This window comes from Daucus carota, chromosome 4 (assembly GCF_001625215.2).
Source record: "Daucus carota subsp. sativus chromosome 4, DH1 v3.0, whole genome shotgun sequence".
Taxonomy (NCBI): domain Eukaryota; kingdom Viridiplantae; phylum Streptophyta; class Magnoliopsida; order Apiales; family Apiaceae; genus Daucus; species Daucus carota.
In genome coordinates, this window is record NC_030384.2 from 14,515,965 (window position 1) to 14,532,507 (window position 16,543).

Here is a 16,543-nt window from a genome sequence, read left to right on the forward strand (position 1 = left end):
CTGCATTAACTTAGCAAACCTCTTGCACAAGTTATCATTAGTAGAACCAAATATAATATCATCAACATATATTTGAACAAATATCATATCATTATCATGCAATTTGTAAAAGAGAGTTTTGTCTATGACACCTCTAGTAAATTTGTTTTCAATTAAAAACTCAGAGAGAGTGTCATACCATGTCCTTGGTGACTGCTTGAGCCCATAGACAGCTTTGAATAAGAAGTACACAAAATCAGCAAACTCTGGATTTTCAAAGCCAGGGGGCTGTTCCAGATATACTTCCTCTTCTAGCTTTCCATTCAGAAATGCACTTTTCACATCCATCTGATAAACCTTGAAGTTGGAGTGTGCAGCAAATGCAAGAAATATTCTGATGGCTTCAAGACGAGCAACTGGAGCATAGATTTCATCGTAGTCAATTCCTTCTTCCTAAGAATAACCTTTTGCAACCAGTCTGGCTTTGTTTCTTACAACAATGCCATCACCATCTAACTTGTTACGGAAGACCCATCTAGCTCCAATTGTAGACTTTCCTTTTGGTCTTGGAACCAGGGCCCAGACTTCTTGTCTCTCAAATTGATTGAGTTCTTCTTACATGGCAAGAACCCAATCAGGATCAGCAAGTGCTTCATCTATTTCTTTGGTTCTAGTTGAGATAGAAAACCAGAGAATAGACATTCATTTGTCGTAGCACTTCTAGTCCTTACACCAGCATCAGGATCACCAATAATGAGATCAAAGGGATGATCTCTGCTCCAAATCCTTTCCCTTGGAAGTTGTGTCCTTGATGATTCAGCTGTATTGTCAGTAAGCTGATGTGTATGGCTAGTTGATCCACCAGCCCAAAAGTACAGAGGAAGCTTTGCTTCAGCAATCATAGTCCTTGCAGCTTCGATCAGTGTACGATTCTTTCTTTCGACGACTCCATTCTGCTGAGGAGTCCTTGGTGCTGAATACTGCCTTCTAATTCCCTTTTCAGAATAAAAGTTGATTAGAGATTGATTCTTGAATTCCGTGCCATTATCTGACCTTACAGCTTTCACTGGCACACCCTTTTCTAATTCAACTGACTTTATATGATCAATCACTGTCATCGGGGTTTCATCCTTAGAAGCCAGGAAGTAAACCCAAGTCAATTTCGAGAAGTCATCCACAATGACTAAGGCATATCTTCCTCCATCAATAGATGCAGTAAGTGAAGTGGATTTGTAATGGTATTGATGGTCTTGCCTTTGTGAGATGCTCTCTTCGCTTTTCCTTTCTGACAAGCTTCACAGAGATCATCAGATGAGAATTCCATGGAAGGCAAACCTTTCACTAGATCTCTCTTGACTAGAGAGTTCATGGTTTTGAAGTTGAGGTGTGAGAGTTTCTTATGCCATAACCAACTATCTTCAGCAGATGCTTTGGCGTAGAAACAGTGAACTTCGTTTCCAGGTCCTGAAGACAAATCAGCTACGAATATATTGCCTTTCCTTATGCCACATAGTGAAGGACGCTTATCCTTGATATGTTTAATGATACATATCTCCTTTTCAAAATGAACATAATATCCTTTGTCACAAAACTGACTGACACTCAGGAGATTATGTTGAGGTCCTTCAACTATAGCAACATCTTCTATGATAATCCTTCCAATTTTGTACTTGCCATATCCCACAGTACGACCTTTGCTATTATCAGCAAAACTGACTGTTGGGCCAGCTCCTTCTCTTATGTCTTCCAGCAGGGATCTATTGCCAGTCATGTGCATTGACGCTCCACTGTCAAGCACCCAGGTAACACGAACAACTCCACTGGCACCCTGCAAAAGACAACTTGATTAAACATTCTTTGGGACCCACACTTGATTGGGTCCAGCAAACTTAAAGAACTGATTTCTATCAGGTGTAACAACAGAGCCTCTTGGACTGATACTTGGTTCAGATTTGACTGAACTTACTTCCTTAACAACAGCCTTATAAACCTTGGTTTTAGGCTTTGGAACATAAGTCTCCTTCCTAACACGAGGAGGACTAGTAGTCTTTGATCTAGCATGCTTGTTGTTTGTGTGTTGTCTAGGTGATGTGTTTTCATTTTTAGCATGCAAATTTTTAAAATAAGCAGGCATCAAATTGAAAGCACAAGTCATACAATTATCAACACTACAGGATTTATGACATGCATCAAAAGAAGGAACAACAGGAGTATCAGTCATAGTAGTAGGAACATCAATAGATTCTACTCTAACCTTGTTATCAGATTTAAAGTTTTCAGTAGAATGACATCTATTGTTCTTGTTCTTACTATTCACAAAATTATTAGGCTTGTTGAATTTAGTTCTCTCAGAGTTGACACCTAAACCAGCTTTAGGCAACCTAACATTGCCTTTCACTTTGATTGGTTTCAGTGATGTCAGGATCTCATCTCTCTTCTCGTTACTCTCTTTTAATTTAAGGTCTTCCTGTTTGAGTTCATATCTAATGACAACAGGAGTCTCTAATAGAGGTTTAGCTTTTGAGGTTTTAAACAATGGTTTAGGGGAATCTTTCAAAACAAAAGGAATCCCTCTCTCCTCAGCACTCTTCTTAAAGGGAGTAATGTTACTAGCCTTACCTACAGATTTGTTATAGTCAAAACCTATTCCAACAATTCTCTTGATCTCTTGTTTATCATTAAGTTCTTTGACTATCATGGAGGCATCCTTAAAGGCTTTACATTTCACTTTCTCTTCGTCTAGCTGAAGTCTTAAAGCAATCTCACCTTTCTCTAGAACTTTGACTTTAGCACATTGTAATCCTAAATCCATAGTCAATTGTTCTATTTTAGGTTTTAATACGTTCATCTCATTCATTTTGTAAGCATGAATATCTAAGACTAGTGTATCAATTTTAAGATTGGCAGCTTTCAACTTTTTAATAGCATCATCTCTTTCAAGTCCTAATTGCATAACAAGTTTAGGGCATGTAGGATCTACCTGAAAGCTTCCAGCAGGAGGAGGTGAAGATGATCCAGCATTAGCCATAAGAGCAACATTCCCAATCTGCTCTTCTTCATCACTATCTGTATCATCCCAGCTTTTCCCTTCTGCCAGATAAGACTTGCTTTTGAAACTTTGATTTCCAGAAGTACCCTGATGCTTTCTCACTAGTGCATCATACTTCTGCTTCAGCTCGTCGTAGGAATCTTTTCTCTTTCCTTGAACCTTGGGCTGTTTGCATTCAGTTGCAAAGTGTCCTGGTTCACCACAGTTAAAGCATTTGAACTTGCTTCGATCCACCATCCCAGTCTTGTATCCTCCTTTGCTCGTAGAAGATGAATAACCTCCTTTCTGAAACCTGTTCACAGTAGGTTTGTACTTGTAGGAGGGATTCTTCCTGAATCTCATGTTTCCAAACTTCTTGGCAAACAAAGATAGAGATTGATCTTCTAATTGTTCTAGCTCTTCCATTGTATAGAACTCTTCGTCACCACTGGAAGAGGCAGTCTGACCCATCTCAGGTACAACAAATTCCTGAGTGGTTTTAGAAGGAACAACAACATCCTTCTTCTCTTCCGGTACAGGTGACTCAACAACTAGAGCTCTCGAATGGTTCAGTGTTTTACCCAAGCCATATCTCTGTTTACTTTGAACTTGTTCAAGTTCATAAGTTTTCAACACTCCGTAGAGTCTTTCCAGAGATATCTCATTCAGATCTCTGCTTTCCCTGATGGCAGTGATTCTGTGTTCCAGATGTTCAGGAAGTGTTAAGAAAAATTTCATGTTGACCTCTTTCTTGTCGTAGTATTTCCCATTTAAATTTAAATTATTAATCAGATTATTAAGTCTGATAAACACTTCTGAAATCCCTTCTCCGGGATTGGAACCAAACTGTTCATACTGAGCCATCAGTATCTCTTTCTTGTTTTCTCTAACTTCATCTGAGCCTTCATTGATGATCTCTAACGTATCCCAGATTTGCTTGGCGTTTGTACAATTAACAACAGCATTGTACATTACTGGATCTAGAGATTCCACCAATATTAGTTGAAGAGCGTCATCTAAGTTCATCTGTTCACCCTCTTCATCTGTATACTCATGAAGTTCTTTCGGAATGGTCTGATGAGGTATTAACACACCTTCTTCTTCGTGTGCTAATATGACTTTCATCGGAATAGAAACACCTTTGTTTAATATCCCGATATATTTTCTGTTGGCTGTGCGGAGGAATAATGACATGTGCCTCTTCCATAGGCTAAAGTGTTCCTTGCTGAACGGTGGGATTTTAATGCTACTGATCTTTTGTGTACTCATGTTTAAGGATTTGAAGTGAATAGTGTTTGGATGAGATTTGGATTTTTGAAAGAAAAATATTTTAAATCAGAATTAATTTTTGGAATAAAATTAATTCGAATAAAAATATTTTAACGTTATAGAGTGTGTATAGGATCTGATATGGAAAAATGGTATCAACCTCGCTCTGATACCAATTGTTAGGTCCAGATACGATTGTGGAAGGGGGGGGTTGAATACAATCGTCATAAAATAATCGCGGCGGAATAATCTGATTGGAGTTTAACTTGTTAATCAGATTTAAATTAATTAATATAACAATTTTTAAGTCGTTATATAATTAATATGGTTCGTTTTAATGTCCACTAGTTCGTAGAATAAATTTGACAGGAAGTATTCTAACTTAGCGGAATAAAACAACCGAGTGATCAAAGCACAGAAAACTGTGGATATAACGAATAGCAAGTTACTAACAACTTGAAAGTTTACAAGGCTTTGAACATTTACAAATGAAGGAGGTGAGGCCATATTTATAGGCAACACCTTGAACTTGTATGACAAACCATGGTATGACCATGCTACAAAGATCAGAATGACAATCTGAGCTAATGTCATGCTACAATTGAATCAGTATGACAAACTGAAGCATTGTCATACCATAGAAATTTCGGTATGACAATCCAGTATGACATAAGACTTGGAGGTTAAGCAAGACACGGTATGACAATGCCTAGCAATGTCATACTATGTGAATTCGGTATGACAATGCATAGCAATGTCATACTGATTGAATTCGGTATGACAATGCATGGTATTGTCATGCCATTTCCTAATTCGGTATGACAAACAGAATAATGTCATGCCAGCTGAAATGGAACCTTCCAGGTGCGGTATGACAATCTATATGATTGTCATACCGTGCCCAAAATCAATATAAATTGATTTTCCTTTAATATAATTAATTCAATAATTATTCACTTAATTATATTAATCATATAAATTCATAAATTAAATTAATTCAAGTGTGAATCAATTTAATAAATAAATTACATAACTTATATAATTATTTTGAGATGTGAATAAATTAAAAGAATAATTATATAGAGCACAGTCTTCAGCAGCAGGTCTTCTGACTTCCTTTAAAAGATCTGATTCTTTGTCATGATTGAACGACCACCTATTGTTGATGCAGAATATTTAATTGGAGTAGCTGACACACAAATGTACTGTCTGGTTCATCTGTATCTAACTGAATCAAATATTCTTTATCAAATAAACATTTGAGAAGTGGCTTGTTCAACGAGTCTTTGTCTTCGTAGTTCATCTTCATAAGTAGAAATAGTTTGGAATCTTCTGAATAAATAAAGTATTAAAACTTTATATCTTCTGGACTTCTGGACGTGCTACAAAATATTATTTGTACACTGAGGCTTGAACATATTAATGAACTTCTTTCAGTGGTGTGCAGCAGCATCCTGAAATTCTTCAAACATATGATTTTAATAAATCACTTGACGTTCTTCGTACGGATTCCTTCAATAGAGCTTGCTAATTTACTTTCTTTCTTATCAGAGTTGAGTTAATACTCTTAAATACAAATAGGCTTAACATATGCCTTTCATATGGTCACAAATTTCACACCATGTTGAAGCAGATTTTATTAGTTTTCCTGAGTGTGTATATTCAGATTATCATCGCAGTTATTTTTAGAGGTCTAGAGGACATTGAAAGAGAAGCTAGAAGAACATGATGCTATTGAAAAAGATTGTGACCCAGCTACTGAAGTTCTTTTCCTATGCAGTTATGAAGGCTATGACAAGATTTTTATTCATGTGGGGGAAATAAGCACTCTCATGTTCAGAGGGAGACAATGTTTGTCATTACGAGAACTGTGTCAAGGTACTCTATGTACAATTAGGTTTGCAGAGTTCAACTCAGGTTAGCTGCTTTTTTTAAAACAAATTTTAGCAAATACTTAACACGCATAAACATATTTTTAATTTCTAAGGCCTGAGGCTTACCCTATGCAGCATCTATTTCTCATATAAATTTTTTACAAAGCAATTTCAGATTCGCGCTTAAAAAAGAGATAAAAAAACGAGCTTACTTTGGATGACTGAGTGTGTTAAGAAGAGTGCCAAAGAGAAGGGGAACGGTCGAGTGGCAGCGTAGGAGACCAGAAAGTCACCAGTGGAACCATTGCCGAGTTAAATGACATCTGATAACTCAAGTATATTTATATTTAGAGCATGCCCGTGCCTCGCACGGGATTGGCAGACATTTAAGGCCTTTGCATATTTGGTTTTCCCGAATTCGATTATTTCATTACCTTCTGAGGCATCACCAAAACCATTAAGTGAGCCGATGGAACATGGGATTATTACATCTGTTACTCGAGGTGTAACGCCAGATAGTACTTTGCACTTCAGTTAGTCTTCATCATGATTTTCTCCTGCAGCTCTATAGATTACCATCATGCCGGTCATTTGTCTTATTTATATTACTTATTAATATATCATTATAATGCATGTTTCTGACTCTAAATTGAGAGATTATATGGTGTTGTGCTTGTAATAATGAACCGAGGGAAAGTCATTGAGCTGTTCATCTCTCTCTACACTGAAGGGAAATATTTCTGTATTTTTGTTACTTGCTGAAGAAATTATTGAATGGAGGTAGAAGTTTTACAAGCTCTAAAAATCTGTGCTTCTTTCATGTTAATATGTGCATGTCTGATAGCGTGTCAAGAGATCTTAAATAATCTACTAAGGGTTCTTAAAGATTTTATTTCTTTCATTTCGTGTATGTTTGTCTAGCTCTTGTTCTTTCTGATATGCATCTTTCCGTATATGCAAACTTCACCTGTGTTTCATTAATGTCGGTCCTATTAACTAATGCTCCCTCTTCTGAAACAGACGACTGCATACGTTTTAACAGCTAAATTATTCTCTTTGGTACCATCTCGGGGTCCACCTTTTTTATACAAAACTTTCCTCCACCAAAGACACCTTTCTTTTGATGAAAAGAGTATTCCAGAGTTTGCAATTGATGACATCATGAGTATATCACCTCTGAAGGTACAATGAACCAAGGGGCTTGCCACAGTAAACTTTCTCTCTCTTCAAGAGGACAAGGTTACAAGATATAACGTGTCTACTCTGCAAAAAAATTAAAAAGTTTTTAGGATTGTTTTTTGTTGCATTATTTTAAACTCTGCAAGTCCCCTTTTATTTGTGCCTTTGTGTCTGAGATGTTTACTGGAGTATATTAAAGGCTCAATTACTATGTTTGCAGTTTCTGAAATTGTTATTGATTACTCTGTGACTTGTGTATACCCACACATTCATACCTTATATGTGAAAAATATATTAAGTTTGTAGCGTAAAAAAGTACCAATGTATTGATTAGCAAGGTATATATGTTCTTTGTTTTGAATTTGTTAAAATAATATAATAGAAATAAAGGTACTTTGTGATGAGTTTGAAGTATGTTTGTTTTTATTCTTATGTATATAGTGTTGGAAATTAGATTTAAATTTTTAGCCTTGGTTTCGATGTGAGGTAGGTATGAACTCCTCTTTCTACCCCCTTTATACCCTTGTCTTGCATCAAGAAGTATAACAGTATAACTATATCTGATCTTTCATACTGCAGCTGAAAACTTCTTACTAAAGTTGTCTAAACCCTAATATACCATCTAAACTGTTAGCAGCTACTGACTTGCTTAGATGAGCCTTCTTCTTAAAGTTCTACCTTTTTTTACTGTTCTTAAACATTGACTTCTCCTTATTTACTCGTGGGAGCGTGCTAAATGCTTTCTGATAGTTAGTGACATATTATGGGTTTGCTCGCGTGTGTGGCGTCCTTTGCTAAATTGGGTGTCTGCATTTTGCTGCAGATTCATATAGTTTGTTGGAGGTACAAAATTATAACTATTTTGGCTTGAATATGTATTTTCATGGAACAAATGAATTAGTAGTGTGTCAGAATAATGGGCTGGAGCAGACTTGTGTTTCTTCCTTTCTTTAAGTCTAAATAGTGAGACTACGAGAGTAAGATTTGTATATTTAGATTGTCTATTTTTTGGTGTCCTAATCTCCTCACTTGTCATCCCAAAGAGGCATAGGTATATAGTATGTGGCTCTGCCCATTGATGCAAGGTCAGCCTTGAGTTGTATTGCTTGCTAAAGTTGGATTTCGGTCTAATGAGATATTATCAATATTAATATTGAATTTGTTGGAAGTGAAAGATAGAAAAGCTGCGGAACGGATAGTTTCAAAAACTAAGAGTGTCGATGATCATATATATAGTTCTGATCTTGCTCAAATTCTGATAATTTTTTTGTAAATTTTGTCTTTTATAGAAGAAACATCTTATAAGAATGCAAGAAGATTTCTACACGCTTCTATTTTAATCGTGTTGTAGAAAAAAATATTAGATATATTTGTGTTAGAAAGTCACTATATGCTTCATATTTTTTTTAAATTTATCAGCTTAGGCCAAGTCCCGAGTTGCTTATCATTTACTGATTCTTTAAAAGATTTTAACAATCAAATCATATACTTTAAAATATACATTTAAATGACATGAAAAAATTGATTCTCTATTATTTACCACCATATTATAAAGAAATATAAAAAAATAGCTGAAAAAATAATTGAAACTTTATTTTATTATTTATACGCATGTTATATAAAAATAATATCAAGAGAAATACACAATTGAACCGTAGTTATAGCTTGCCCGTGCCTCGCAAGGGCTATAAAGCTGGTTTATAAATATAATCTAATAGAAGTTTGCGCACATATTCTACTCAAAATATATTAAAATTTGATAGAAAGAATTTAATACTTTGGCATGATACATACGAGAAAAGGAATGGCTTGGTAGTTTGCAACTTTTCTATCTTTCCCAAACTTCTCCATCGAATTGTTGCTCACAAAGGTAATAGCTTCTCTCTTTTTTTTTTACCGCTCTTTAATGAATTGCTATGCATCAGTTTTATGAATTTTTTCTGTTAGGTTTTATTGATTTATTCAATTTTTCGAAAATCACGACATGGATTTGCATGACGAATCAAATAACACGAATGAAAAACGGGGAATTGGACTTAACAAGCGACGTAGAGAATGGTACAGGCTACGTGAAGAACAATACAAGCAACAACAAGAACCATGTAAGTAATATATTAAAAGAAAATACAAAAAAAATTATATACAAATATGCATTACATCATGCTATTAAATATTTTTTATTATTAAAGAAAAATATGTTTTATTAGGTTACTCATAACTATTAAATCATGGAATACTAATATTTTGAATTCGAATCAACTAAAATTTAAGATAAAATTTCAAATTATACCAACAACCTATAAAGATTATATATTTTTACAGCAGTTCTAACTTACAAACAAATCATAATTTCAATTTATATTTAATTGATAATTTTAATTTATTATTTATAAATTAAGTTTTTCACACCATTTAAAATATATTTAAAAAAATTATAAATAATTAAAAAGCTCTTGTGCCTTGCACGGGCTATAAGCTAGCTAGTACTATTAAAACCGAAACATTAAAAGTTTGGTCGGTCAGTACTTGGTCCGAATTATGGGCCTACTTATATAATCAATTTTCCTTGTTAACTAAAATTATTTTTTTTATATATTCTCCAACTAAAAAAATTCAAATTTCCAAAAATAACATTGGACAACATAGAAACTAACTTTTTAACTAAAACATATTATCTTTTTCAGATTCCTAGCTAAAAAACTGATTCTCTAAAAATAACACATGCAACATACATATAAAAAAGATAATAATACTATATATAATTATTAATATACAACTGATTATGTGTTTCAACTAAATACATTAATGTAATTTTTAATTACTCCATGTTATCACTTTAAAAGTAATTTCATAGATCTATACCATATATTTATACTATATTATACTGTATATTATTATTATTGTTTTTCTATTAAAACTAAAATATTAATAATTCTATGGGTATCCTTAATATATAACGGGCTCTAATAAACCTTTTTATTATCAATTAAGCCAAAATATTTAATATTAGGTCAGTATAACCAGTTGTATTTCAATTAAATTTAAAATATAGGCAATAAAATTACAAATCTTATAAATCACCAGTGCATAGCACGAATTATAAGCTAGTGTATATAATAGAATGTATGGTGGTTACTTTTTTTTTGAAATAGTACAAGCAACAACTATAATTAAGGGCATCAGTTATATTTTGTGCTTCATGTATATCTCTCTGTTCACTGCAAATGTTGTGCACTTCTTTGTATTTATTCTTTATGCCTCTTTGTTCATCACCAATTAATGTTCTTCTTATCCATTTAAAAGTCAACAACCTCCATCATGTTGTACCTCAATTGGTTTGGTTAACTATATAGCTTAACATTAAAGCATAGCATATCAATTTCTAACCCAATTAAAAGAGTATATATTTGTATGTATTTTAGATGATTATTTCCCCCATATTAGTTATGATTTGCACTTAAATGGATATGTATAAATTACTCCCTCCGTCCCTGAATACTTTTCCTGTTTGTACTTTTCACGTTTGCCAACACACATTTTTTATCGTTAATATCTTTCATTTCATAGTAGCATTAAATATAAAAACTTCACCGTATTAAAGTACTCGTGAATACGAATCTAACAAGATCACTCATGACTATATTTAGTTTTATAGATTAGATGTAAATTAGTAATTTGTCTCATGTTATGAACAGTACCGACATTACAAATAGGAAAAGAAAAAAGAAACGGAGGGAGTATATTTTAATATTTTATTGCAGGGAGCACGGACTTCTAAATTGGAAAGGATTTAGGATAAATTAGAAGCATTCTGATTGGTTGGCTATTCGCGCAAGAAATATTGTTTGGGTCATATCTGGAGTTCTAGAAGTCGGATTTGGACGTTTCAACAGACCACACGAAGACAATTTAATTTTCTATTATTCTAGATGGGTCCTAGTAGCCTAATGAAACAGTCCAGGAACAAAGGAGAAAGTCATCTACGAATTTTGAATTTAGAAACCTATTCAGTTTTGGAATTTCCTTGTATACTCATGTTAGAACTAAACAATTTTGTTATTAGGTATTATTAGATAGAATATTACATACATATTATTGAGGAGATAGCCACCAAGAGGAGAAGGAGGAGGAACTTTTTCTTGGAGATTGCAAGATCAACAACATAGGGGGATAATTCATCTACCTCTACACTTTGCATTGTATCATAATCTCTTCATGATTCTTACTCGTTTAATGTTGACTATAGTTGGCTAAACCTCTTTTGTTGGAGGGCTGTTTTGAAGCCCTGAATCTTATGACAATTATACAGTTTTGCGTTATGCAGATGTGTTTTAATTGTGCTTATATATACGTCAATGCTTGTAGAGATGCTTGAATTAACTAGGATATGTGGACATCCCAATATGTTATGTGATTGTTATCTCTGCAAAGCCAATTAATCTTTCTATGCGGTCGCCGGATTAATTGTATTCATGTGTAATTTGTATTAACCTTTCGATGCGGTCTATGAAGTTATGCGAATAGCAGAGATTGTTTCTATGCGGTCCATGGCAAATTCTCTATAAGTATCTTTCTTAACATATAGAAGGATTCATAATTTTTTCATAGGTTCAGTTGTGGATTTTCATGCTTTTTAACATATTTATTTAATTGCTTTTAAGACACTTTTTATTAGATTAATATTTAGATTAGTTGGAAAGGGTTGCGCTCAAGAGAGAACCAATGCTAAAATAGAACCATAGACCCACTAAGGTTTTGCTGCAGAACCCTAATTTTTCCATAGATTTTCAGGATCTAAATCTAAATACATGTTTTTTTGCATCGTTGTGTGTGTTCAAAAGTAAATTCGACATATAATGCATAAATAAGACATTTTTTTCATTTGCAGTTCTGCTGTAGAAATCTGACTAATACCAGAAATAAGGTAAGGGTTCTATAAGTTCTCTATCTAATGATTTTCTCTTAAACATGACCCTAGTTATAAAATAAAAATCGAATTATATATTTGTATAGCAAAATAGAAGAGAAGTAATCCCTTAATCCTCGGTGTAGAATCATACCCTATTTCCTCTTGGATTGTAAACGACATAAAAAGGGTTTAAATTGATTCACATCACCAATCAGCCAATTCATGGTGCATCTGAGGCAATACATATGTATATACTCATGATGATATAAACTATGAATTGTTTTGCAACATATCTCGATACATGCCAATAGGGATGACAACGGGTCGGGTCGGGTTTCTTGAGATCCAGACCCGATCTATTATATTGCTGGTCGGTTCGGGTTCGGGTCCGGGTCTGGAAAATGAAAATCCGGATCTGATCCGTCGAGTTTTTTCGGGTTTCGGTTTGGGTCTAATTCGGGTATTTAAAAAATATAATTAAATAAAAAATAAACATTATATAGCTATAAAAAAAATGTGATGATTGATTTTTTTTTTTTTAAATGTAGGAACATAAAAAAGGGTTTTACAAGTTTCGTCTAATAGACGTGAAACATGTTAAGTTAATTGTAAACAATCATTCAACTTATCATTTATATTGTATATTTTATTAAATTTAGATTTTTTAATGCACAATAACTGAGAAAAATATTGATGAAAAATATAAATTTTGTATCGGGTTTTTATCGGGTCTCGGGTTCGGATCGGGTTTAAATCGGGTCTCGGGTTTCGAGTCGGGTCTCGGTTCGGAATACCTGAGATCCAGATCCAGATCCAAACTCTTTTGGGTCTAAAAATAAGATCCGGATCCAGATAAAAAAATCGGGTTCTGGTAGACCCAATCGGGTCGGAACGGATCGGGTAAAACTGCCATCCCTGCATGTAAGTGGACAATGAGGAACAATTCTGCAATTCATCGGTCTCTTAATCCCTACAAATCATAGACAAGATGATCCCTAAACACGATGGACAAGATGATTATCATGTAATCCTCCTTAAACTGAAAGTGTGATTTATAACCCATGATATTTAGACGAATATGCGCTATAGTTTTTCCGATATGTAGGATTTTGTTTTGCTAGTTATACGCTCCTACAATTATGTATACGGGGCAATTATTTTTATTTTTTTTAAAAATAATGTATCGCACAACAGTTGCAGCCATTTATCAGTTTTGTGATCTAACGATAATTCTTTTGGTCTTCAATATAATAAAATTTATACTACATTGAGCTCAACTTTTGCAAAAATAATCGTATATCTACTTGAAACTATTTAGATATGATCAAATTATAAAATATAAGTTATTGCAGATATGAACATTATACATTTAAAGTTGTATTAAAAAAGTTTTGTATTCCACATAAATATATTTATAACATAATAAATTTAAATCATTTTTATAATTTATGTCTTAATATAATATTTTTTACTTGTAATTAAAATAATCCTGTATATATTTAAAATTATCTGGATATCACCGACACCGAATTATAAATAAAATTCTTATTGACATGAGAAATACACATTTAAAAATATATAAAAAAAAGATATATATCTAACACTAACTAAAATTATGTGACTGAACTTATACAAAGAATATATATACAAAAATACATGTATAGTGAACCCTCCAATCTAGGACCCCCCATACCATATGCAATGTCACAAGCACGATGCATGCTTTCCACTCCACTGTTTAATTTCCATTTCGGAACAACACAACAAAATGGCTACAAAAGGCTGTTCCATTCATGTGGTGGTCGAGGCTGAGGTGTCCTGTGCTTTCAATTTCTCATTATATCAACATGGAAAGACAATTCAAGGGTGAGTCGAAAGATATTTTTTCACTGTTCATATGTTCTTTACAGCCTCGTTGTTTCTTCACACATATAAAAGATCACTTAGAGCATCTCCAAGGGAGATAGCTATATATCTCCATAACTGTTAGCTAAAAGTATAAATATAGATGATTAGGTAAAAATTTGTTCAACCTATAAGTTTTTTCTCCAGTGGTGTTAGCTATAATGGTTAGCTACATTTTAAAATTTTGTTATTTTTGTTATTTTCACATTAATCTAATAATTATATTTTAAATAATAATTACTTATTGTGAATAAGTTTCTTGAATGATTTTCTTATAAATACAGTTAAATAAATATCTTATAAATACAGTTAAATAAATATTTTATATAAATATAATAAATAAATTATTTTCTGAATTTATTCTAATTAATTAAAATGATATTATCATTTAAAAATCTATTATTTGACTATTTTCATATTTTAATAGCTAAATTTCACATAGTGGTTATGTATTGTAAATAAAATTAATAAATAAATTATTTTCTGAATTTAATCAAATGAAGCTTTTCTACAAGAATATATGTTATTCAATTAATTAAAATTTTATTTTAATTTTATAAATTTAAAAATTAGGTACCAACAAGTGTGTACACTTGGTGTAAATTTTAGGCTAATTTTTTTTATACAAATAAATATTTTATTATGATAATTAAAATAATATTATATGACCGACTTATATGTTTTTCACCTTTTATTCTTGTTTTGAAATAAATCTTTTTATTTTTTAGATAAATTAACATATAAAATTAATTTCATATCAAAAAATACATTGTCATATAGCTCAAAATTGATGTAAATTTTAAAAATGAGAAATATATATTGTATCAAAAAAAATATATATATATAATATTTTTCTTATAACTTTAAAAAGTTATAATTATATTTACTTTATTAACTTAATAACTAAATTTATTAAAATACACATTTAAATTTAAAATAAAAATTAAATATAAAACTAAATTAGTAATATATTTAATATAATTATTAAATATAAGAATTTATGTATAGGTTTGTGAGGAGATGTAATATAGATGACGACCCTTCATTCAGCAGATGTAGCGTACTTATTTTGCCAGCTAGATAATATAGCTAACAGATGTACAGGTTGGAGATGCTCCTACCATTTGAAAAATGAGTATGGATTTAAGTGACTGTTGAAGGGATATCATTCCAATAGTACTTTACCCACAAAACACTCTTCGTGCTTTGTGCACAAAACTCACGCATCACTGTATAAGCTCATGCATCATGAATAGCCACAAATGATATGTTTCAAAAGTAAACAAACACAATACACTAGAATCTCAAAGTTTCAAGAGCATCATAATATAAGAATTCCCATCGATATCAAATCAACATTGGAGAGGAACATCTAATAAGTTTAAAAACAGTTAACTCAAAGCCGAAAGTGAAGAAAAATAGGCGGAGATCACAAGATCGACGCAAAGAATATAGACAAGCTTGATGCTGTTATATTAATAGCAGTCTAGTAAAACTATAAGTCACAAGCTACCATGGAACATGGGTTTAGCATTAGTTAACAACAAATTAGTCGACAAGGTCTAAAAGTTCCAACCAATAAAATATGTACTTTTTAATCGGCCCTACAAACAGTATGGCAACCTTGTGTGTCGAGCTAACCGTAACCTGAGGATATCAGTACACTGGAAGTCTGAAGAGCATCCACTTAGATTCGTAAAAACTACAGGGGTGTGTAAAAACTAAAGGGGGTGTTTGGTTCATGATTGATGAGCCCGGTTAACAGGAATTCATAAATTGTGTTTGGATTAGCAAAATTTTTGTGTGAAATGAACCTCATTCTCTCTTTAAGGGTAAATCAGTCCTTCCACACCCTTTAGGTTACCCTTTTCCATACCTTTCGTTCTCATTCCCGATTCTAAATCCCACCAACCATCCAAACACCCCTACATATCCGACAACTCTCACACTGAGAAATAACTGACCAGTAGCAAAACCATCATACATTAAAGTATGGAAAAATAACAAAAGAGCACAGAAATCATATATCTCTGACACAGCTAGCTTATGGGGGCAATTCTAGGGAAGCTAAGCTAGATCACTATAGATGCATGTGGAGTTGAGATTAAAGGGAGAAGCAAGACAAATTAGTACATATCTATATACAAAATCACAGTGTAAGGTCTGAGTGCAAAACATGATCAGATAAGCATAATGTGATGGTCTTCCACTTAATACATCAACAATGGAGGAAGAGCAGTTTTGTGTCACCATTTCTGTAATCATAATTCAGGTCATTCCTACAATAATAACAAGGGAGAAGATGTCTGTACTCCCTCTTGTCTGCTAATATTCAATCTGCTAAATATATATCTCTTAAATGTATATAACGAATAAATCGAGATTGGCTGAAAATAAATT